General features: G+C 39.9%; 1 pseudogene; it reads left to right on the top strand.

Annotated features, from left to right (window-relative positions):
* The window catches only part of LOC132366222 (histone H2A.N-like), a 54,244-nt pseudogene extending 30,292 nt beyond the window's left edge, over positions 1-23,952 (top strand).
* Positions 23,953-24,135: the final 183 nt, after the last annotated feature.

Here is a 24,135-nt window from a genome sequence, read left to right as displayed (position 1 = left end):
TGCCTCAATAAAGCTGAAATTAAAAAATAAAATGAAAGAAGAAAAAAAAGAACCATTAAAACTCAACAATGAAAAGAGACAACTCCATTAAAAATGAGTAAAAGCTTTGAAGCTTTTGGACGCTTATCCAAAAAAGATATACAAGTGGGCAACAAGCATATGAAAAGATGCTCAACACCATTAGTCATCAGAGAAATGCAAATAAAAACCACAAAGGTACCACTGCACACCCACAAGGATGGCTATAATGAAAAAGACAGACAATAACAAATGTTGGCAAGGATGTGGAGAAATTGGAACAGTCATGCATTGCTGATGGGAATGTAAAATGGTATAGCCATCTTGGAAAACAATTGGGTAGTTCCTCAAAAAGTTAAACACAGAGTTACCACATGACCCAGAAATCCCACCCGCTAGGTATTTACCCAAGAGAAATGAAAACCTAAGTCCACACAAAATCTTGTACATGAATGTTTTTAGCTGCACTATTCAGAATAGTCAAAAATGGGGGGAAAAACTCAACTGTTCATCAACTGATGGATAAACAAAATATGGTATATTCATATAATTGATTATTTTTCAATCATATGAAAGAATGAAGTACTGATTTCAGCTACAACATGGATGAACCTTGAAAACATTATGCTAAGTGAATGAAGCTGGTCACAAAGGCCACAGGTTGTATGATTCCATTTGTATAGAAGGTCCAAAATAGAAACAGAAAGCAGATTAGTGGTTGCTGGGAATGAGGGGAGAAGGGGACTAGGAAGTGATTACTGATGAGTACAGAGTTCCTTTTGGGGATTATAAAAAATGTTATGGAATTAGATAGTGGTAATGGTTGCAAAACTCTGTAAATGTACTAAAAACCACTGACTTGTACACTCTGATAAGGTGAATGTCATGGTAGGTGAATTATACCTCAACAAAATAAATAAAATACAAAGTATGGGACAGTTTTATGCTTTGTAGTGGTTATATTTGACTAAATTGTAGAGTGTATGAAGAAAGTAATAGGAAATAAATTTGAAAATATAAAATGGGATCATATTATAAAGGGCTTCAATTATCAGGAAGCTGGCCATGGAGAACCATTACAGGTTATTTAGGGAGCGAGTAAGGTGATTAGAGTGTATTCAGAAATTTAGTCCTGCATCAATTTCAGCATCAACTTTGCATCTGTCCTAGGCTTTGTAGTAGAGAGTACGAGTGATTTTATACTTGGTAGTTTCATTTGTGTTAGGGAATATATATGATTTTAGAAATTTTCCCCCAAAGGACTTGATCATATTGGCCTGGTAAATTCAATTATATAAACCTTTATTATATAAAACATTATTGATACATGTATGGATATATATATATATATATATATATATATATATATATATATATAGCATGACTTTCTTCTATAACAAAGAAGTGATAGAAGATGAAAGCAAGATTTTTGTGTCATGTTCACTAATACACATCCCTGATTTGGAGAACAGGAAAGGGAAAATAGTGTATTAGTCCAGGTCTCAACAGAACATTTGTATTATAATAATTTAATGAGCGTTACCAAGAATTGTGAAGGATCGGAAAATTTACCCTACTAATAAGCTAACCTGATAGATGCTGGTAGAAGACACAAGACTCCTAGGTCAGAGACAAAGGGCTTTTTTACTCGGTATTTTACCATAGTCAGTTGTGGACGAGTTAACGATTTACAGAATTTTTAAAAATATGATCAAATTAGTTTTTAGAAGCTCTAAGAAATGTATTGTAAAATAAAATATTAAATGCAGAAAATGTATAAAATCTGTTTCCCACGTGGATTTTTGAGTATAGGCTTACTAGACGTTTTGAAAGCTTATAAAGCGAATGTTAGCTTTTTGGATTGAAAACTACAAGCTGAAATAGAATGCTAACGAATCCTAAGCAAATCGCTTATACATAGCGCTTAACTTTCTCAATGAAGTTTTTCAGAAGGACAGATTCAGTGAAGTATGTTAACTGCAAATTCATTGTTCACACCAGCATTCTTTTTTTTTTTTTTTAATTTTTAAATTTATTATTTATTTATTATTTTTATTTTTGGCTGTGTTGGGTCTTCGTTTCTGTGCGAGGGCTTTCTCCAGTTGCGGCGAGTGGGGGCCACTCTTCATCGCGGTGCGCAGGCCTCTCACTATCGCGGCCTCTCTTGTTGCGGAGCAGAGGCTCCAGACGCTCAGGCTCAGTAGTTGTGGCTCACGGGCCCAGTTGCTCCACGGCATGTGGGATCTTCCCAGACCAGGGCTCGAACCTGTGTCCCCTGCATTGGCAGGCAGATTCTCAACCACTGCGCCACCAGGGAAGCCCCACACCAGCATTCTTTGATCTAATATTCTATGGTGGGAAAAAAATTTACAATAAATGAGAAAACATTAAGTAGTGAATTCTCCTAGTGTTTTCTACAATATTCCCTGGGATCCATGTGGTTTAATCAACACAAAACAATACTGTTCTTTTTTTAAAAAATCCCCTTATTCTAGAAATCACATGAAATGGTCTTGCCTGTATTCCAATTATATTTTATTTCACTTAAACCTGTTGAACTGCATGGGCATACAAAACACTTTTATAGCAGCTGTGCCAGCAGAGTCAAGAAGTATGCTGAGCGCTAGCATATCGAGGAAAACGAGACTTTGGTGGGGACACCTGGATCTGAATCTGGAGGCAGCAGGTTTTTAGAGTAGTTTGAAAATTCTTGGTGTTGAAGGAGTCAGTTACCTAATTAAGTTACAGAAGCATGTGTGTTTCATACACAAGGAGAGATGATCGCTACTCTTTTCCTAGACTCCCAAGCCATTTCCTTCGATTATATGACCTCCACCCCAGACAGAAGAAGGTCTGGTCTAGGATCTGTTTCCTATAGTTTCCTAAATGCTGATCCATCCATTATTAAAGAGACTTGACCTCTGAGCATCAGATTACTGCATTTCTTGTAAACCAGCTTAGCGGCAACAAAATCCAGTTCATCTCTAGATGTTGGGGTTTTTTAACTGAGCCCTTCTATTTTTTTTTGTTTCTTGGTTAAAGAAGAGCTGCAAATAAGTCCATGGACATTTTGGTTATCAACTTTACTTACTTTCAAAAGATCTGACCATATAACCCTTTGTCCTGTCTCAGATATTTGATGTGTGTAATTTAAAAAAAATTTTTGTTCTACTGAAATGTCTTTTTTTTCCTCAAGCAGAAATAGCAGAAGATTAAGAATTAGGATATGTAGCCTCTCCTTTCATCTCTTAATCCCCTGTGTATAACCTACTGCATTGAGATAATGCTTCTGGGAATGTGCCATGTGTTTCTACGACGTGTGTGACTGCAGATGAGCTGGAGTAGACTCGGCTACAATTTCTGAGTCTGGAGCTCCTATGTGTTTGGAAAAATAAGGGTGAAAGAGAATATTCATAAAATATATCTTAACTAGTTCATGTGTCTGAAATAAGAGACTGGGAGCAACATTTCCTAAACTAAATAAGATCTGGTTTAACTTGATATGTGGAAAGAGAAAAGGACAGCCCCCTGAGGAAACTCAAACTTGCTGCAAGACTATGTATATTTGACCTTTTTCTGTTTTTGCCTTGAATTGTCTGGAGGCTCAAAACCATTATTTTATTTATTTATGTTATTATTTATTATTTTTGGCTGCATTGGGTCTTTGTTGCAGTGCACGGGTGGCTTTTTTTGTTGCGGAGAACAGGCTGTAGGCACATGAGCTTCAGTAGTTGTGGTGCGTGGCCCCGTAGTTGTGGCGCATGGGCTCTAGGGCGCACATGCTTCAGTAGTTGTGGTGCATGGACTTAGTTTCTCTGTGGCATTTGGGATCCTCCTGGACCAGGTATCGAACCCATGTCCCCTGCATTGGCAGGTAGATTCTTAACCACTGTGCCACCAGGGAAGTCCCCTCAAAACCATTCTTTTTTTAAAAAAATTTTTTATTTATTTTATTTTATTTTTTATTTTTGGCTGTGTTGGGTCTTTGTTGCTGTGCGTGGGCTTTCTCTAGTTGCGGTGAGCAGGGGCTACTCTTTGTTGCCGTGTGCGGGCTTCTCATTGTCGTGGCTTCTCTTGTTGCAGAGCACGGGCTCTAGGTGGGCAGGCTTCAGTAGTTGTGGCACGTGGGCTCAGTAGTTGTGGCTTGCGGGCTCTAGAGCTCAGGCTCAGTAGTTGTGGTGCATGGGCTTAGTTGCTCCGCGGCATGTGGGATCTTCCCAGGCCAGGGCTCGAACCCGTGTCCCTTGCATTGGCAAGTGGATTCTTAACCACTGTGCCACCAGGGAAGCCCCTCAAAAACCATTCTTAATGCTCAGTTACAGAGACTGTATTAAGTTTAAAATTTTAAAATCATTGCCATGATTTTTTCTTTCTACTTTATCATATATATGTATAAATAGTTGGCATAACTGATAAATAGGTGAGTATGTGTGTGTATATATATGTATAGCATATATATATCATATATATGTATACATACTTTTTTTTCTTTCTTATAAAGTCATCTATAATTGTTTTTGGAAAGAAGTAAGAAATGAATGCATGATAAAAAACAATGAGGTGTGCAGGATGATTCTTTTCCTGTCCATAACCTTAGTTAGCATTTTCTTTTATATCAAGGGAACACTAAAGCTCATTATGAACAGGGCACATAGAAAGACGACACAAACCAAAAGCAAACAAACAAACAAAAAAATAGGTCTTGTGAGAGTTGATTATGGTTCAACAGGATCAGCCTTTCAACTTTCCTTTCTTTCTAATACTAGGGATTTTACTCCAATTGCAAAATTGTGGTTGAGCTGCAGTGACCCGGAGACTCAACATCTGTTAACAGAAAGTAAGAGGGCTGTGTTTACAAGTGAAGTTTCAGAGCCTGGGCGGTGGGCCTGACATTTGAGAAAACGGACAGGGACGGCCCTTTTGTCTCCCTCCCTTGCCCCCCACTTCCCTCTCTAGGACCCAAGTTCTCATGCCACCCAGCCAGGCCTGTCACATCGAGAAAGCACTCAAGCCCTTGACCCCTTCTTCTCTATTCTCCAATCAAAATCTAACCGTCCGGTGTCCTGTTTCCTCAGCCCTGTTAGGAGAGAGAATCTAATGCAATAAATAAATTCACAGTAAATATTAGACAATAGCAGAGCTCTCAGATCACGTAGGAAACCCATTGTGGTCACCTTTCCATGTTGTTTCAATGTCCTGTGTGTTCTCTGGATTTTGGAGTTATGTCGAATAAGCAGTCAACAATCTCTTGCTCCCCTGACCTTGTGTCCTCACCTTCCTGCCTCTCACTGCCTGCAAATAGCCTGGTCTATGGGTTTTTTCTTTTTGTTTCTTCCATTGAAAAGGAAGATTTAAATCCTCTTTGACTAGAGTTGGTAAGATGGATTAGAAAGTAGATAAGCCCCTAAATGAGTATCTTTTTTTCCTAAGTATAAATAGAAAAATTGATAGGTCATTTCTGAGAGAAGAGTTGTATGTATGGTGGAACATTTTGTTTCAGAAATGAATATTCAAAGATAGAACCATTCATAGTGTTTTCCTGCAGATATCCAATAAAATGGGTAAGGGATATGCATTCATCTCTGTACAGAAGCTTTGATGCTTTAGCATAAAAGAGGAAGGAGTGGTGAGCATCTGAGACATCCTGGCAGTACGGATTCGAGGGAGCAGGGTTAGCTTTGGCCAGGTAATCCCTTTGTATCAGAAAGGCCAGTATCTTTATAGAATGTTGGCTCGGCTATGACCCATGTTTTGACCTGCAGTTCCTGAAAAGGTTTTATGCGACACCATTTTTTTTTCTTTCTTTTTTTTTTTTTTTTTAATACAGCAGGTTCTTATTAGTCATCAGTTTTATACACATTAGTGTATACATGTCAATCCCAATCTCCCAATTCATCCCACCACCACTCCCACCCCCCGCCACTTTCTCTCCTTGGTGTCCATACGTTTGTTCTCTACATGTGTGTCTCTATTTCTCCCTTGCTAACCGGTTCATCTGTACCATTTTTCTAGGTTCCACATATATGCGTTAATATACGATATTTGTTTTGCTCTTTCTGACTTACATCGCTCTGTATGACAGTCTCTAGATTCATCCACGTCTCTACAAATGATCCAATTTCGTTCCTTTTTATGGCTGAGTAATATTCCATTGTATATATGTACCACAACTTCTTTATCCATTTGTCTGTCGATGGGCATTTAGGTTGCTTCCATTACCTGGCTGTTGTAAATAGAGCTGCAATGAACATTGGGGTGCATGTGTCTTTTTGAATTATGGTTCTTTCTGGGTATATGCCCAGTAGTGGGATTGCTGGGGCATATGGTAATTCTATTTTTAGTTTTTAAAGGAACCTCCATACTGTTCCCCATAGTGGCTGTATCAATTTACATTCCCACCAACAGTGCGAGAGGGTTCCCTTTTCTCCACACCCTCTCCAGCATTTGTTGTTTGTAGATTTTCTGATGATGCCCATTCTAACTGGTGTGAGGTGATATCTCATTGTAGTTTTGATTTGCATTTCTCTAATAATTAGTGATGTTGAGCAGCTTCATGTGCTTCTTGGCCATCTGTATGTCTTCTTTGGAGAAAAGTCTATTTAGATCTTCTGCCCATTTTTGGATTGGGCTGTTTGTTTTTTTAATATTGAGCTGCATGAGCTGTTTATATATTTTGGAGATTAATCCTTTGTCCATTGATTCGTTTGCAAATATTCTCTCCCATTCTGAGAGTTGTCTTTTTGTCTTGTTTATGGTTTCCTTTGCTGTGCAAAAGCTTTTAAGTTTCATTAGGTCCCATTTGTTTATTTTTGTTTTTATTTCCATTACTCTAGGAGGTGAATCAAAAAAATCTTGCTGTGATTTATGTCAAAGAGTGTTCTTCCTATGTTTCCCTCTAAGAGTTTTATAGTGTCCAGTCTTACATTTAGGTCTTTAATCTGTTTTGAATTTATTTTTGTGTATGGTGTTAGGGAGTGTTCTAATTTTATTCTTTTACATGTAGCTGTCCAGTCTTCCTAGCACCACTTATTGAAGAGACTGTCTTTTCTCCATTGTTTATCCTTGCCTCCTTTGTCATAGATTAGTTGACCATAGGTGCATGGGTTTATCTCTGGGCTTTCTATCTTGTTCCATTGATCTATATTTCTGTTTTGGGGGCAGTACCATATTGTCTTGGTTACTGTAGCTTTGTAGTATCATCTGAAGTCAGGGAGTCTGATTCCTCCAGCTCTGTTTTTATCCCTCAAGACTGCTTTGTTTATTCGGGGTCTTTTGTGTCTCCATACAAATTTTAAGATTTTTTGTTCTAGTTCTGTAAAAAATGCCATTGGTAATTTGATAGGGATTGCATTGAATCTGTAGATTACTTTGGGTAATGTAGTCATTTTCACAATATTGATTCTTCCAATCCAAGAACATGGTATATCTCTCCATCTGTTGGTATCATCTTTAATTTCTTTCATCAGTGTCTTATAGTTTTCTGCATACGGTCTTTTGTCTCCCTAGGTAGGTTTCTTCCTAGGTATTTTATTCTTTTTGTTGCATTGGTAAATGGGAGTGTTTCCTTAATTTCTCTTTCAGATTTTTCATCATTATTGTATAGGAATGCGAGAGATTTCTGTGCATTAATTTTGTATCCTGCAACATTACCAAATTCATTGATTAGCTCTAGTAGTTTTCTGGTGGCATCTTTAGGATTCTGTATGTATAGTAACATGTCATCTGCAAACAGTGACAGTTTTACTCCTTCTTTTCCAATTTGGATTCCTTTTATTTCTTTTTCTTCTCTGATTGCTGTGGCTAGGACTTCCAAAACTATGTTGAATAATAGTGGTGAGAGTGGGCAACCTTATCTTGTTCCTGATCTTAGTGGAAATGGTTTCAGTTTTTCACCATTGAGGACAATGTTGGCTGTGGGTTTATCATATATGGCCTTTATTATGTTGAGGAAAGTTCCCTCTATGCCTACTTTCTGCAGGGCTTTTATCATAAATGGGTGTTGAATTTTGTCGAAAGCTTTCTCTGCATCTATTGAGATGATCATATGGTTTTTCTCCTTCAATTTGTTAATATGATGTATCACGTTGATTGATTTGCGTATATTGAAGAATCCTTGCATTCCTGGAATAAACCCCACTTGACCATGGTGTGCGATCCTTTTAATGTGTTGTTGGATTCTGTTTGCTAGTATTTTGTTGAGGATTTTTGCATCTATATTCATCAGTGATATTGGTCTGTAATTTTCTTTTTCTGTAGTATCTTTGTCTGGTTTTGGTATCAGGGTGATGGTGGCCTCAAAGAATGAGTTAGGGAGTATTCCTTCCTCTGTAATTTTTAGGAAGAGTTTGAGAAGGATGGGTGTTACCTCTTCTCTAAATGTTTGATAGAATTCACCTGTGAAGCCATCTGGTCCTGGACTTTTGTTTGTTGGAAGATTTTTAATCACAGTTTCAATTTCATTACTTGTGATTGGTGTGTTCGTATTTTCTATTTCTTCCTGGTTTAGTCTTGGAAGATTACACCTTTCTAAGAATTTGTCCATTTCTTCCAGATTGTCCATTTTATTGGCATAGAGTTGCTTGTAGTAGTCTCTTAGGATGCTTTGTATTTCTGCAGTGTCTGTTGTAACGTCTCCTTTTTCATTTCAAATTTTATTGATTTGAATCCTCTCACTCTTTTTCTTGATGAGTCTGGCTAATGGATTATCAATTTTGTTTATCTTCTCAAAGAACCAGGTTTTAGTTTTATTGATCTTTGCTATTGTTTTCTTTGTTTCTATTTCATTTATTTCTGCTCTGATCTTTACGATTTCTCTCCTTCTGCTAACTTTGGGTTTTGTTTGTTCTTCTTTCTCTAGTTCCTTTAGGTGTAAGGTTAGATTGTTTATTTGAGATTTTTCTTATTTCCTGAGGTAGGCTTGTATTGCTATAAACTTCCCTCTTAGAACTGCTTTTGCTGCATCCCATAGGTTTTGGATCGTCGTGTTTTCATTGTCATTTGTCTCTAGGTATTTTTTGATTTCCTCAGCGATCTGTTGGTTATTTTGTAACGTATTGGTTAGCCTCCATGTGTTTGTGTTTTTTACGTTTTTTTCCCTGTAATTGATTTCTAATCTCATAGCGTTGTGGTCAGAAAAAATGCTTGATATGATTTCAATTTTCTTAAATATACTGAGGCTTGATTTGTGACCCAAGATGTGATCTATCCTGAAGAATGTTCTGTGCGCACTTGTGAAGAAAGTGTAATGTGCTGTTTTTGGATGGAATGTCCTATAAATATCAATTAAATCTATCTGGTGTATTGTGTCATTTAAAGCTTGTGTTTCCTTATTAATTTTCTGTTTGGATGATCTGTCCATTGGTGTAAGTGAGGTGTTAAAGTCCCCCACTATTATTGTGTTACTGTTGATTTCCTCTTTTATAGCTGTTAACAGTTGCCTTATGTATTGAGGTGTTCCTATGTTGGGTGCATATATATTTATAATTGTTATATCTTCTTCTTGGATTGATCCCTTGATCGTTATGTAGTGTCCTTCCTTGTCTCTTGTAACATTCTTTATTTTAAAGTCATTTTATCTGATATGAGTATTGCTACTCCAGCTTTCGTTTGATTTCCATTTGCATGGAATGTCTTTTTCCATCCCCTCACTTTCACTCTGTATGTGTCCCTAGGTCTGAAGTGGGTCTCTTGCAGACAGCATATATATAGGTCTTGTTTTTGTATCCATTCAGCAAGCCTGTGTCTTTTGGTTGATGCATTTAATCCATTCACATTTAAGGTAATTATCGATATGTATGTTCCTATTACCTATTTCTTAATTGTTTTGGGTTTGTTTTTGTAGATCCTTTTCTTCTCTTGTGTTTCCCACTTAGAAAAGTTTCTTTAGCATTTGTTGTAGAGCTGGTTTGGTGGTGCTGAATTCTCTTAACTTTTGCTTGTCTGTAAAGCTTTTGATTTCTCCATCGAATCTGAATGAGATCCTTGCCAGGTAGAGTAATCTTGGTTGTAGGTTCTTCCCTTTCATCACTTTAAATATGTCATGCCACTCCCTTCTGGCTTGTAGAGATTCTGCTGAGAAATCAGCTGTTAACCTTATGGGAGTTCCCTTGTATGTTATTTGTCGTTTTTCCCTTGCTTTCTTTCAATAATTTTTCTTTGTCTTTAATTTTTGCCAATTTGATTATTATGTGTCTTGGCGTGTTTCTCCTTGGGTTTATCCTGTATGGGACTCTCTGTGCTTCCTGGACTTGCGTGGCTATTTCCTTTCCCATGTTAGGGATGTTTTCAACTATAATCTCTTCAAATATTTTCTCTCGTCCTTTCTCTCTCTCTTCTCCTTCTGGGACCCGTATCATGTGAATGTTGTTGCGTTTAATGTTGTCCCAGAGGTCTCTTAGGCTGTCTTCATTTCTTTTCATTCTTTTTTCTTTATTCTGTTCCGCAGCAGTGAATTCCACCATTCGTTCTTCCAGGTCACTTATCCGTTCTTCTGCCTCAGTTATTCTGCTATTGATTCCTTCTAGTGTAGTTTTCATTGCAGCTATTGTATTGGTCATCTCTGTTTGTTTGTTCTTTAATTCTTCTAGGTCTTTGTTAAACATTTCTTGCATCTTCTCGATCTTTGCCTCCAATGTTTTTCTGAGGTCCTGGATCATCTTCACTATCATTATTCTGAATTCTTTTTCTGGAAGGTTGCCTATCTCCACTTCATTTAGTTGTTTTTCTGGGGTTTTATCTTGTTCCTTCATCTGGTACATAGCCCTCTGCCTTTTCATCTTGTCTATCTTTCTGTGAGTGTGGTTTTTGTTCCACAGGCTGCAGGATTGTAGTTCTTTTTGCTTCTGCTGTCTGCCCTCTGGTGGATGAGGCTATCTAAGAGGCTTTTGCAAGTTTCCTGATGGGAAGGATTGGTGGTGGGCAGAGCTGGCTGTTGCTCTGGTGGGCAGAGCTCAGTAAAACTTTAATCTGCTTGTCTGCTGATGGGTGGGGCTGGGTTCCCTCCCTTTTGTTTGTTTGGCCTGAGGCAACCCAACACTGGAGCCTACCTGGGCTCTTTGTTGTGGTTAATTGCGGACTCTGGGAGGGCTCACGCCAAGGAGTACTTCCCAGAACTTCTGCTGCCACTGTCCTTGTCCTCATGGTGAGACACAGCCACCCCCCTGCCTCTGCAGGAGACCCTCCAACACTAGCAGGTAGGTCTGGTTCAGTCTCCTATGGGGTCACTGCTCCTTCCCCTGGGTCCCGATGCACACATTACTTTGTGTGTGCCCTCCAAGAGTGGAGTCTCTGTGTCCCCCAGTCCTGTCGAAGTACTGCAATCAAACCTCGGATGCCTTCAAAGTCTGATTCTCTGTGAATTCCTCCTCCCGTTGCCAGACCCCCAGGTTGGGAAGCCTGATATGGGGTTCAGAACCTTCACTCCAATGGGTGGACTTCTGTGGTATAAGTGTTCTCCAGTCTGTGAGTCACCCACCCAGCAGTTATGGGATTTGATTTTATTGTGATTGCGCCCCTCCTGCCATCTCATTGTGGCTTCTCCTTTGTCTTTGGATGTGGGGTATCTTTTTTGGTGAGTTCCAGTGTCTTCCTGCCGTTGATTGTTCAGCATTTAGTTGTGATTCTGGTGTTCTCGCAGAGGGAGTGAGAGCACGTCCTTCTTCTCCTCCATCTTGAACCAATCTGCTATGCAACACCTTTTTGTTCTTTCCCAAATCACCTGAAAATAAATAGTGGAGAGAATAATGTGATCAGGGGCTCTGATTACATTTATTGCTTATGTAGGGTTTTAGTAGGCAATGGGATGCTTCATGATTCTTTATGCCTTATATGTCTGAAATGTATCATAATAATTAAATGTCTGTAAAAACTAAATAGAACAAATGGTTTGGAGAAATTAGTCCTATATAGTCAAGTGATTCATTTGCGTAGGTACTAACATGGTAGCAGTTTGGCCATTTCCATTTTTTATGCTTCCCTACTCCTTAAACAAACATAAACGGAATTTTACGGATGTGTCTAGTTGCTTCCCACTCTCTCTGACTTACAGAAGAAAATATGTGTGCACTGCCGTTTGCTTAAAGATCAGCAGCTTCCATTTCTGTGGGATGGGATGGAAGTGACCACACGTGTTTGATGAGTAAGCCTAAGTATTTGCAATGCTAACTATACCTACTGCAAAAGCACAGAAAGTTGCCTATTTAATTAGAAATTCAAAAAGGCCAGAGCAGACAGTGGATGGCAACTAGTATATTTTGAGAAGGATGTTTAGAATATGCAGAAAAAGATTCTTTGCCTCTAAATAAGATAGACAGCTCATAACCACATGGCTGGAACCTCTTTTGTAAACATTTGAATGAGATGGGGTCCAGATGGGAGGGCTGGTCATGGAACTTTAAGATCCTCATGAGGGCTGGCAATGCCTGTTGGGAATAAACCGTATTGCCTGGCTGCCCAACCACTATGTGTATCCCAATCCATTGGCACTTATTCAATAATTCTTGTAAAGTTTAAAAAAAAAAAAAAAGAACTACTTCTTTGGTGGTACTGGGAGGGGGAGTTCCAGGAAACAAAAAGCCACATGCTAGTGTCTTAGTGGTAGCCAGGACCACCATGTGTGGCCATGCAGATTTTGCTCTGCATGACTCCTGGTGTCACCATTCACATAGATTCCAAAATGAATGACACCCCCTGTAGTTGTGCAATGTCTCAGCCCTAGTGGTAATCATTTATTTGGTGATTTGGAAATATTTCCAGAGTATCCCTTGTGAAGGACAAAGGTCTACTGTGTACCTTATATACTTCACTATTAACCCTGTAACTTGTACTGAGTAATTAATAAATATCTATTTGGTGAAGAAGTAAGAGAAAAGCAACTTTAAAAAGAACAGCTTTTTAAAAAATGGTACAAATGAACTTATTTACAAAACAGAAATAGGGTCCCAGATGTAGAAAACAAACTTATGGTTACCAGGGGGGGAAGGGAGTGGGGAGGGATAAATTGGGAGATTGGGATTGACACATCACACTACTATATATAAAATAGATAACTAACAAGGACCTACTGTATAGCACAGGGAACTCTATTCAGTACTCTGTAATGACCTATATGGGAAAAAATCTAAAAAAGAGTGGATATACATATATGTATAACTGATTCACTTTGCTGTACACCTGAAACCAACACAACATTGTAAATCAACTATACTCCAATAAAAATTAAAAAAAATAAAAATAAAAAGAACAGCTTTATTAAAATATAGTTTCCATATCATAAAATTCACCCCTTTACAAGTGTACAAGTCAGTAATTTTTAATATATTTATGGTGTAGTACAACCATCACCCTAATCAATTTTAAAACATTTCATTACTCTCCCCCGAAAATGCCATACCCGTTATCAGTCACGCCCTGTTCTGGAGTTCTGGTTATGACTTTCCTTGTCCCCTCCTTCTGCCAGCTCCTGGCAACCACTAATCTATCTTCTATCCCTATAGATTTGCCTATTCTGGACATTTCATATAAAGAGAATCATACATTGTGTGACCTTTTGTGATTTGCTTCTTTCACTTAGCATGTTTTCAAGGTTCATCCATGTTTTAGCACGTATCAGTACTTCATTTCTTTTTACTGTCAAATTATATTCCATTGTATGGATATGCCACATCTTATTTATCCATTCATCAGTTAGTGGGTATCTAAGTTATTTCCACATTTTGGCTATTATGAATAATGCTGTTATGAACATTCATGTACAGATTGTTTGTGTGGACATATATTTTCAATTCTCTTGGATGTACCTAGGAGTAGAATTGCTGGGGAAAGGGCAATTTTTACTTTAGTAATCTCTCCATTATTAACTGTTATATTAAAAGTCATCTTATTAATGGTATATGTCCTTTTTTATTTACAATGTTTTTATTTACAATGTTTTATTTACATTGATTTACAATGTTGTGTTAATTTCTGCTGTACAGCAAAGTGACTCAGTTATACATATATATTCTTTTTCATATTCTTTTCCATTATGGTTTATTACAGGATATTGAATATAGTTCCCTGTGCTATACAGTAGGACCTTGTTGTTTATCCATCCTATATATAATAGTTTGCATCTGTTAATTCCAAACTCCCAATCCTTCTCTCCCCCACCACCACCCTTGGCAACCACAAGTCTGTTCTCTATGGCTGTGAGTCTGTTTCTGTTTCCTAGATAAGTTCATTTGTGTCTTATTTTAGAGTCCACATATAAGTGATAGCATATGGTATTTGTCTTTCTCTGTCTGACTTACTTCACTCAGTATGATAATCTCTAGGTCTATCCATGTTGTTGCAAATGGCATTATTTCATTCTTTTTTATGGCCGAATAATATTCCATTGTATATTGTATTTGTATACCATTGTATACCACGTTATCCATTCATCTTTCAATGGACATTTAGGTTGCTTCCATGACTTGGTTATTGTACATAGTGTTGCTGTGAACATAGGGGTGCATGGATCTTTTCTAGTTATAGTTTTGTCTGGATATATGCCCAGGAGTGGAATTGCTGGATCATATGATAGTTCCATTTTTAGTTTTTTGAGGAACCTCTATACTGTTCTCCATAGTGGCTGCACCAATTTACATTCCCACCAACAGTGCAGGAAGGTTCAGTGGTGTGTGTCTGGCTTGGCTGGTAATTCTTGGTCCTACACCAACCCTCCACCCCCCACCCTCACACATGTTGTGAGCCAGTAGGTGAACCACAGAAAAGTGAATTGTACTAAGTGTTTAGTCTCTTTGAATAGGGTCATACTTCCATTGAATTCACTCTGATTTATTATTTTGCTACTGCACTTGGAACACAGATAGTATTCATTAAGAATTGGATCTATAGAGTAGAAACAGCGGTTCCCTGTTTCCATCAGTCAACCCTCAAAGGATAGCTGGAGCCAATTTCAGATTATTCTAGGGCCTTTGCTTTCTTAGTTCCTTGCCATCCTTCTTTTTTTGGCCTTTTTGCTTTTCATTAGTGCCACTTACTAAACTAAGAGACCTGAAACACAGATATCTCAGCCAAAGTATTTTTATAGTCTTTAGGTGAAAAGAACTTATAATAGGTTTGTCATCATGGTTTTTATGTGCCTTGTAAATTGTGTTGTTTGTCCTGAAACTCTGAAGAAGTTACAGTCTGCTTCTTTCAACCTATTCTTAGTTTCTGGTATTATGCTGTCAGAGTTATTATTAAGGATGGTAAAAAGAACTTACAGTAAAGGAAGCAAATTGTTTAAGTGCATAAATTATAGAATTTGTTTTTTTAAAAAGTGGTCACAAAGTAAGAAAAAGGACCACCGGAATGATTTTTTTTAAAATAGACTGTATTTTCATCATAATAGTAACTTTAGACATAGGTGTTCTTGTTATGACTTTGCAAAGTGAGCATTACCTTAGAATTGAGATCCTTGGAGTAAGGAACTTGTCAAAAGTCTGGTTTTTTAATGAGCCAAAGCTATTTGAACTCTGCAGACTTTAACAGTTTTCTTAGTGGCATGTGTATGTGAGTAGAAGGTAATAAAGAGTAGGCAGTGAGAGGGATGCTGTTTGACTCTTAAGGAGAACGTTGTTTCATTGGAGAGGAATAAAATATGGACTCCCTTTAAGCAAAGTAGTTTTCATTTCTGTTGTCCAGATTTCTTAAGAACCTGATAAAACATTAGCCCCACCGTATCCAGCATTCCCCATTAATTCTTCTTGGACCCTTTTCTACAGAATGAAATTGGTTGATTCATAGGCTGGCCTGAGGTTTTGAATAGAGAGCTTTGGGAGAATGTTTAAGAAGTGTTCCAGCAAACCATTAAGACTGTTGACAGGTGGCCAAGCCAAGGGAAAGAGTATTAGTAATAACAACAACTTACACTTACAGAGCTCTTAATGATGTCAGGCAGTGCCCTAAGTACATTACATGTATTAACTCATGTGATTCTCATAGCAATCCTATGAGGTCAGTTGGTTTTTACCCTCAATTTAGATGAAGGAACTCAGGCACAAATAAGTTAAAGAATTGCCCAAGGTCACACAATCATGATTTGAACCCAGGTGGTCTAGTTTCAGAGTCAGTGTCCTTAACCACTAAGTGTCCCTGCACAACCTGGAAACACGGAGAAACTCTCACCCCTGCCTCTGGAGAAGGGAGGGAGGGCAGGGGCCCAGTTCCCTGTCAGCATTTTGCAGAAATGAACTGGTGAGCTGAGGCATTCTCCTGGCCTTTCACTGCTTGGATAATTTCAGACGGCAAAAGAAGCATTAGTTGTATGGAATTCTTCTGTGGCCAGAAGGTATCAGCAGGGCGTAGATCTAGATTATCTTTAAAGATATACCTCTTTTTTTTTTTTAAACAGAGAATGAGTGCTATTGTATACAATATTGTCTTTTATTATGGCAGGTTTGTGGAAACTGGCAAAAGAGTCAAATTAAGAGGAGTTGAGATGTAAAGATGAAAAAGCTAAGTCACAAGACCATTGCAAAGTGAGAAGAATGTAATTTGTGTGTCCGTTTACTCCCTAGTGTGACTTTTAATCTCTGGTACTTAAAACTTACTGAAACTATCTAACTGTGGCCTAATAAAATAAAGAGCCACCATGTCTTTTCATTTCTGTTTGTCGAAGTTGCACAGATGTCGGATGAAGATAAATAAATACTGTTGACAGCGTCTGGTGGAAGCATAATGTGCTTTGAAAGAATGAATCAAGACATGAGCCAGGGTTTATGGCCTCAGAGCAAATGAAGGTCTTCTTGGGGACAAAATGAGGTTTAGGATTCTAGCGGAAGCTTCTAGAAGAATGAGCACAGCCCAAAATGGTGCTACCCTTGGTACTGTCCTTAGTCAAGTAGAGAAAGACAAAGAATCAGTTTATAAAAATGCATATTGACTGGTGGATTAGAGGTGCATTCAGCCAATAGAATGGTTGAATTTTATTTCAGCAACTGAAATTAGCTCATCGCGGGCAGCCACTATGTATATATTACCCGCCCCTACATCCTAATCCATAGTAGCGTGCCTGCTACTTAGGAACAAGAAAAAGAGCAAAATTAATAACTACCATTTATTGACACCTACCATGTATGCTATGTGTTATTATCACCTCCATTTTATGAATGAATAAATGGAACCTTGGAGAGTTAAGTCAATGGCCAAATCTCACACAAGTCATTTAACTGCAAAGTCTATTTTCTTAACCACCGCAGCTGATCATGGCTGACCTTAATGATTAGGCTAAAGGTTTCGGAATATCTTCTGCAGTTAATGGGGGAATCCTTGAAAGTTTTCGGAACAGGAGACTTATAAAAAAGTGGTATATGGGATGAGGGCAGAATGGTTTTGTAGCTTTTGCACTTTATTTTATTTAAGTCTTTATCGAATTTGTTACAATGTTGCTTCTGTCTTATGTTTTGGTTTTTTGGCCGCAAGGCATGTGGGATCTTAGCTCCCCAACCAGGGATCGAACCCGCACCCCCTGCATTGGAAGGCAAAGTCTTAACCACTGGACCACCAGTGAAGTCCCATTTAGCTTTCACACTTTCATTTTGCCGTGAAGTGATAAGCATCTGAGTCAGTATGCTAGGTTAGAACCAAAAAGAGAAGAGAGATAGAAGACTCCCTGAGAACAAATGGATGATCCTTGAGACATGGGGACTGATTGGTTGTGGGAATTAGGGAGAGGAAGGAGAACCAGTGAATCTGAGGTCTCCAGAGTAGTGACAGAGAGATTGCTGGTGTCATAAATAGAAATAGGGAAGTTAGGAGATGAAGCAGTTTGCAAAGATTTTTAGGCCTGCAGTGATGTTTTGGGCCTCCGGTGATGGCAGGACGCTAGTGTGCAATGTATACCAGTTAGTCTTTCGTTGAGGTCAGAGACTTTGTCTCCCTACATAAAAGCTAAAAATCCTGGATTCTTGCTTTCCTAGACTCCCTTGCACATGACCCAGCTTTGGTCATGGGACACAAGTGGATACCTCCTGGGGGTTTCTAGGAAAGATTTTTCTCTTTGATGATTAAAAAATCTAGTAAGAAAAATATCTTTCTGCTTTGGATTTCAAATGCAAGTTTATCTTACAGGAAGCTGCTGCAGCCATTTTGTAGCCTTGAGGCACAGGTGGAGAAAACAGGTGGGAAGTTGACTCAGAGCCCTGACATTGGGGAGCTCCTGAAACACCACCAGGACCATCCATCTCTCAACTTACCATGTGGGGAAAAAAACCCATTGTTCAAGCCACTTTTAGATGAGTGTTTTGTTATTTGTAGCCAGAGCATCCCAACTGATATAGACTTTATGCAGGTCCCAGATTACCTTGGGATCCAAGACTGGCTGTACTTTCTCTTTTGGACATTAATTTTGGGAAAACACCATACGGGGAGTGAACATCAGAATTGTCCACTGAAGCCTTTAAAATAGTAGGAGTTCCTAAAAAGGAGAATGCGCTTTGGATCCCATTTCTAGAAAATGAGGGCTTTTTAACAAAAGTCTCTAAAGGTCATACAGCCTGGCCCAGATCTTAGACCCAGTCTGCTGCTAGGTAAGAGTCCCTGTTAGGTTTCAGTATTACTGTGTGCTTCTCAAATGACAACAGGGCTCATTAGTAAATTGAAGCATCCCAAAGCCCCTAGATACACACGGGGCGAAGGAAGCATTTTCTTCTTTCAGAGCTGCTGCTCTTTCCATTCTCTTCCTCCCACCTTCCTTGCATTTGCTGGTGTCTGCTGGCAGGGAGGCAAGTTCAGCCCAGTGATGAATGTGCTAACGAGACTTAGCCTGCTTTGTGAAGCTTTTGAATTGGAGCAAGTATGCATTTGGAAGGTCTGGATGACTGATTGATTGAAAAGTAATTGATTGCAGAATTTCAAAATGAGATTCAAAAGGTACATTATAAAGTTAGATTTCACAAAGGCCAAACACTTTATTATACTCTTCTTTTTTGCTCATTTTATTCATTTTAAGTTTACCAAATTATTTTAGAATTTTGTACCCACTTCACCATTTAGCTCCTGAAGCTTTTTGTGTGTTGTATATAAAGTTTATGATACGAAAATTCTTGTCAGAGAGGAAGAAGAGAGAAAAACATGCTACGTAGATTCTTGTCCTGATTCTGCCACCCAGGAGGGAAAATTGTTTAATGTTTCCAAGCTTCCGTATTTGTCAGTGAAAATATTTGACTAAATCTTGTGTAAGATCCTGTCCACATGAGCTCAGAGTTCCTACTTCTTAGGTCATGTTCTACGTGGAGGGCGGGGCAGGGTTTGGGTCTTACCTACACACCTCACGGGGAACACGCCTGAAGACAAATAAGAATCTTGCTAGAGGGCTTCCCTGGTGGTGCAGTGGTTGAGAATCTGCCTGCCAATGCAGGGGACACGGGTTCGAGCCCTGGTCTGGGAAGATCCCACATGCCGCGGAGCAACTAGGCCCATGAGCCACAACTACTGAGCCTGCACGTCTGGAGCCTGTGCTCCGCAACAAGAGAGGCCATGATAGTGAGAGGCCCATGCACTGCGATGAAGAGTGGCCCCCGCTTGCTGCAACTGGAGAAAGCCCTCGCACAGAAACGAAGACCCAACACAGCCATAAATAAATAAATAATAGTTTTTAAAAAAAAAAAAAAAAAAAAAAGAATCTTGCTAGAAGTATAATGTCAATAAAATTTGGGGCTTCCCTGGTGGCGCAGTGGTTGAGAATCTGCCTGCCAATGCAGGGGACATGGGTTCGAGCCCTGGTCTGGGAAGATCCCACATGCCACGGAGCAACTGGGCCCGTGAGCCACAATTACTGAGCCTGCGCATCTGGAGCCTGTGCTCCGCAACGAGAGAGGCCGCGATAGTGAGAGGCCTGCGCACCGCGATGAAGAGTGGCCCCCGCTTGCCACAACTAGAGAAAGCCCTCACACAGAAATGAAGACCCAACACAGCCATAAAAAAAATAAATAAATAAATAAATAAATAAAAAATAAATAAATTAAAAAAAAAAAAAAAAGAGAGCAAGAGAAAAAAAGAGCCATGTCACTGAAGGTACGTGAGCCTGAATGCAAAAAAGAAAAAAATAAAATAAAATAAAATTTGGTTCTGATGGTGGGATTCTTGGCGGAGATGCCAGGTAAAATACAAGACACTTAATTAAATTTAAATTTCAGGTAAACAAGAATTTAATTTTATTTTTTTTAATATAAGTATGTCCCAACTGCTACATGGGGCATACTTATACTAAAAAATATCCATTATTTTATTTGAAATTCAAATTTACCTGGGAGTCCTATATCTGGATTTACGAAATCCAGCAACCCAAATTCTGCAAGAAGTCACTGATGGTAATGACATCAGCCTAAGTTACTCAAGAGAGGATAAAGGAAGGCTCCAGGAGGCTTCTGTAGGTTTGATAGATCTGCTGTCCCGGCGAGGGGCTGAGTGCATTCAGCCAAAGGTGAGGGGAGTGAAAGACTGAGGTATGTGTCAGGAACTGGGGGACAGGGAGTCCTCCCACTCCTGGTTCCTCACTTGACCTTGAACATCTCTTCAACCCCCTTTCCCTCTTTCACCCTTAATTGGTTTTCATGAAAATGAAACTATTAACTTTTTATTATAGGCTGTAGTTATGTCATCCTTTTCCTGGTCCTTGTTCTGAATTTTGAAATGAGTGGGTGGGCCTTGGTCTATTTTCCTCGTTCTCCATGCTCACTGCCCCCTCCCTAATTAAATTGATTTCTGCTGGTGCGTGCCCCGGATTGATTTTTCCTCCCCTGTGGACTTGCTCTTTCTCAGTAGAAACATGAACGCCAAATTTCTCAAACCCATTTCTAAATTTCTGGGCCTTTTCAGATTTTCTTTATACTCATCCTTCAGTTGTCTGTACACTCTTTACCCACATCACACGTCTGTAAGGAAGCAAAAGGCAAGATTCTTTACAGCACGTAGAGGGACGGGATTGCACTTCGGTTCTGACCCCGGTGTGTGGCTTGCTGCCTGTAGCACTGCGGAGGTGGAATCAACACTGTGCACTGCTGGTTTGTTCCTGTTTGTCAAACAAGATCACTTAACACCTCTGGGTCGGGTAACTGCTTTCCTGTGAAGCTAGAGGACTGCTGAGCTGGAGAAACGGAGGACACTGATCCCAGATGCTAAGCATTTCAGGGCCCTGATAGTAAAAGCAGCAGAAGAATGAACAGGAAAAAGAGATGCTGAGACTGCCACACACATGGTACAGGACATGGCTGGGGTGGGAATCTAATGACAAGGGGATGTCCTCCCCACTCCCCCCCCAAATATTGGCAAATGAGAGCAGCCACAAATCCTGGCTTTTTAGTTATTTATCCTGAGGATGGTAGCGGGAGGGGCTCTTTGGGGTGCCCTCTGCGTGGTGCTCTCAGTGGTCCCCAGTGTTGTAGCCTTTGGGGCCCAACATGCCAGCTGTGGAATTTGGCAGATGGAGGTCATGGGTCAAGGCCACTTCTGAAAGGGCTGCTTAAGTTTGTCCTCTGTGCAATCTGATTCAAAGAGTGGAAGGCCCTTCTCTTTAAACTTTTACCTACATGGTTGAAATTCCCACCCCTAGAACCACTAAAGAACCCAAAACCTTTGTTCAGGCCAGCTTTCTTCTGTGTACTGGGCACCAGAGATCCTGAGAAGAATGAATGGTCCCCACTGTCTGGGAGCTTATCAAGTAAAGTAAGCTGATGGTTGAACTAGAGTTTACCCATGTAATGAGTGCTGTGGTGATAGTTCACACTGATAGTTAGGCCTGTGTCCAGGGGTGGGGGACATTGAGGAGCTCAGCAACGAGAGGAAGATGACAGATGTAGGTAAGGCTGTGGGCTTGGAGGCTGTAGGAGCCGCTGTGCGTGCCATGTCCAGATCCCCTTGACTGGACTGGTGTCCCCAGCCCTGAGCTGCTGGGGACACTGGCTGGCGGGCTCCCCGCTGCACTCTCCCAGGGTAAACTGCCCTCTGCTGAAAGGATCAGAAAATGCCCAGGTGGTGTATACCCTTCCCCAGGGATGCCTTATAGCCAATGGCTGATTGATGAGACAGTACAAAAATCTGGCTTCCTTGCCTCAAAGTGGAGAACTCTGTGCTGTTATTCTTGCTCCAGAGATCCTGTGGGATCAGCCTGAGAGCAGACTTCAGCTGGAACCACGTCTTAACTTCTGCGCCATCCTGCCTCCCTCACTTCCTTACAGGTAACTCCCCAAAACGTGTCTCAGTAAATCACTGGCACATGAATTCACCTCTGGCTCTGTGTCTAGGAAACCCCATCTGATGGTAGAGGGGCAGGAAGTTGATGTGGTTCTGCAGTGGTGGGCTCTTATTTTCTGTGACATGGGAGACACAGTAGACAAGGTGGTTGAGGAGATTGGTGAACGTTGATGGCGGGCGTGTGCCTCATGTGGGGAATGGGAGCAGCGTTGATTGTCAGCTTAGGTGAGAGACCATAATATTTTCGTGGCACCATCTATATTGTGGTATCATTAGCTTCAGCACTCAGCAGCCTAGATACAAAACCAGAAGCAGATGGCACATGGCTGTAGTGCTGACAAAGGGAGGCCATAGGAAGATAATGGTCCAGGCATGATAAGAAAGGACTTGAAGGTTGGAAGGAACAAACAGTTTGGGAGGAAATGGAGGTGTCAATGGACCAAAGATATGGTTAAGATTGAAAAATATGTGTGATGGGCACCAACCAGAGAACACGTGGCAAGATTAGGAGGCTAGGAGGGTGTGTTCAGAGTTTAGAAAGCAAGAATTTAAGATTTAAGGGTTAGAGCATTTCTGCATAATGACAGGTCTAGATCCACCAGGGGCACAGGTGTCTGAATCAAGTAGGTGGGAAGTTTCTGGTAAAGAGATCAAAGCAATGCAGTGTTAGGGAGTTGGAGCCGTCCTCAGGGATGTTGTCAGCACTGAGGTGTGGTAGTGACCCCAGAAATCCGCACTGAACATGCAGCTCTTACCTGCCCCACGCCCTGGAGATGCCATCACTTCTTGTACCTGAGCCTTTGTGTAGCAGGCGTCCCTAATGAAGGCACTGGGCACAGACAAGTTATTGGAGGCACAGGAATTCCTAGTGAGACCTTCTTTCTTGGTGGTGTATAACCCAAACCATTTGTTAACAGCTTAAATAATTCCCAACTTTCAGTTTTCACGGTGTCCCACATCCCCTTGGACTAGTTAACCTTCCTGTTAAATCTCTCAGTTAGGAAAATGCCACTCATTTGATTTTCCCTTTTTTTCTCTGTATTTTCACTTGCTATTCTTATCTCCTAATGATCTTGCTGACCCAGGCATTCAAGAATAAGGAACACCATGATATATGAGAAGCAGTTGATGTAGTGGAAAGGATTCATGCCTCTAGTTCTGCCTGGAATGTTCTCATTCCTTTCTTCATTCAGTTAATTTTCACTTGTCCTTTGGGTGCAGCTTAACTGTCTCTTTCTGTTCTCCCCAGACTATTTCAGAACACTCTCCCCCATAATATACGTTCAAAGCGCCCTATTCCCCATATGACTCTTATCACAGTTGTAATTAAACAAACAAAAAAGTTAAGTAATTCACTGCTTAAGGTCTGTGTCACCTGTTGGAATGTAACCTCTCTAAGGACAGGGACCATCTCTGTATCCCTAGCTCCTGACACAGCACCCTACGTAAAGAATGCGCTCAATAAATATTTGTAGAGCAAATAAATAAGCGTATGATGAGCTGACAGTTAGAAAAGCTCCAATTCTATTTCTAGATCTGTTCCTACATACTCTGTGATCTTGGACAAGTCATTTCAGCTTTCTGAGCAAAGTACGTTTTTACTCATTTTAACATTGTATGATTTCTGATTTCACAGCGTATCAGCCAAACACCTTAACAACTCTTAACCCCAGCACTATGTCTGGACTAACTACAACTTCTCCTGGAACTTCTTAAAGTAGCTTATTTGTAGAAAAACTGTTTTTCCTTAGTGTTTTGGTAAGCTATTGCTAAGTTACAAATAAGTCCCATGTTTAGTGGATTAAATAATAATTTATTATCTCAAAGTAAGTAGAAAAGAGGTAATGAAAAAGATCAGAGTAAAGAACCAACGAAATAGAAAGACAAGGAGATAAGGTA

Source organism: Balaenoptera ricei, chromosome 5 (assembly GCF_028023285.1).
Source record: "Balaenoptera ricei isolate mBalRic1 chromosome 5, mBalRic1.hap2, whole genome shotgun sequence".
NCBI classification, from domain to species: Eukaryota; Metazoa; Chordata; class Mammalia; order Artiodactyla; family Balaenopteridae; genus Balaenoptera; species Balaenoptera ricei.
Note: the sequence above shows the minus strand (reverse complement) of the source record. Positions and strands in the feature narration are given on the sequence as shown.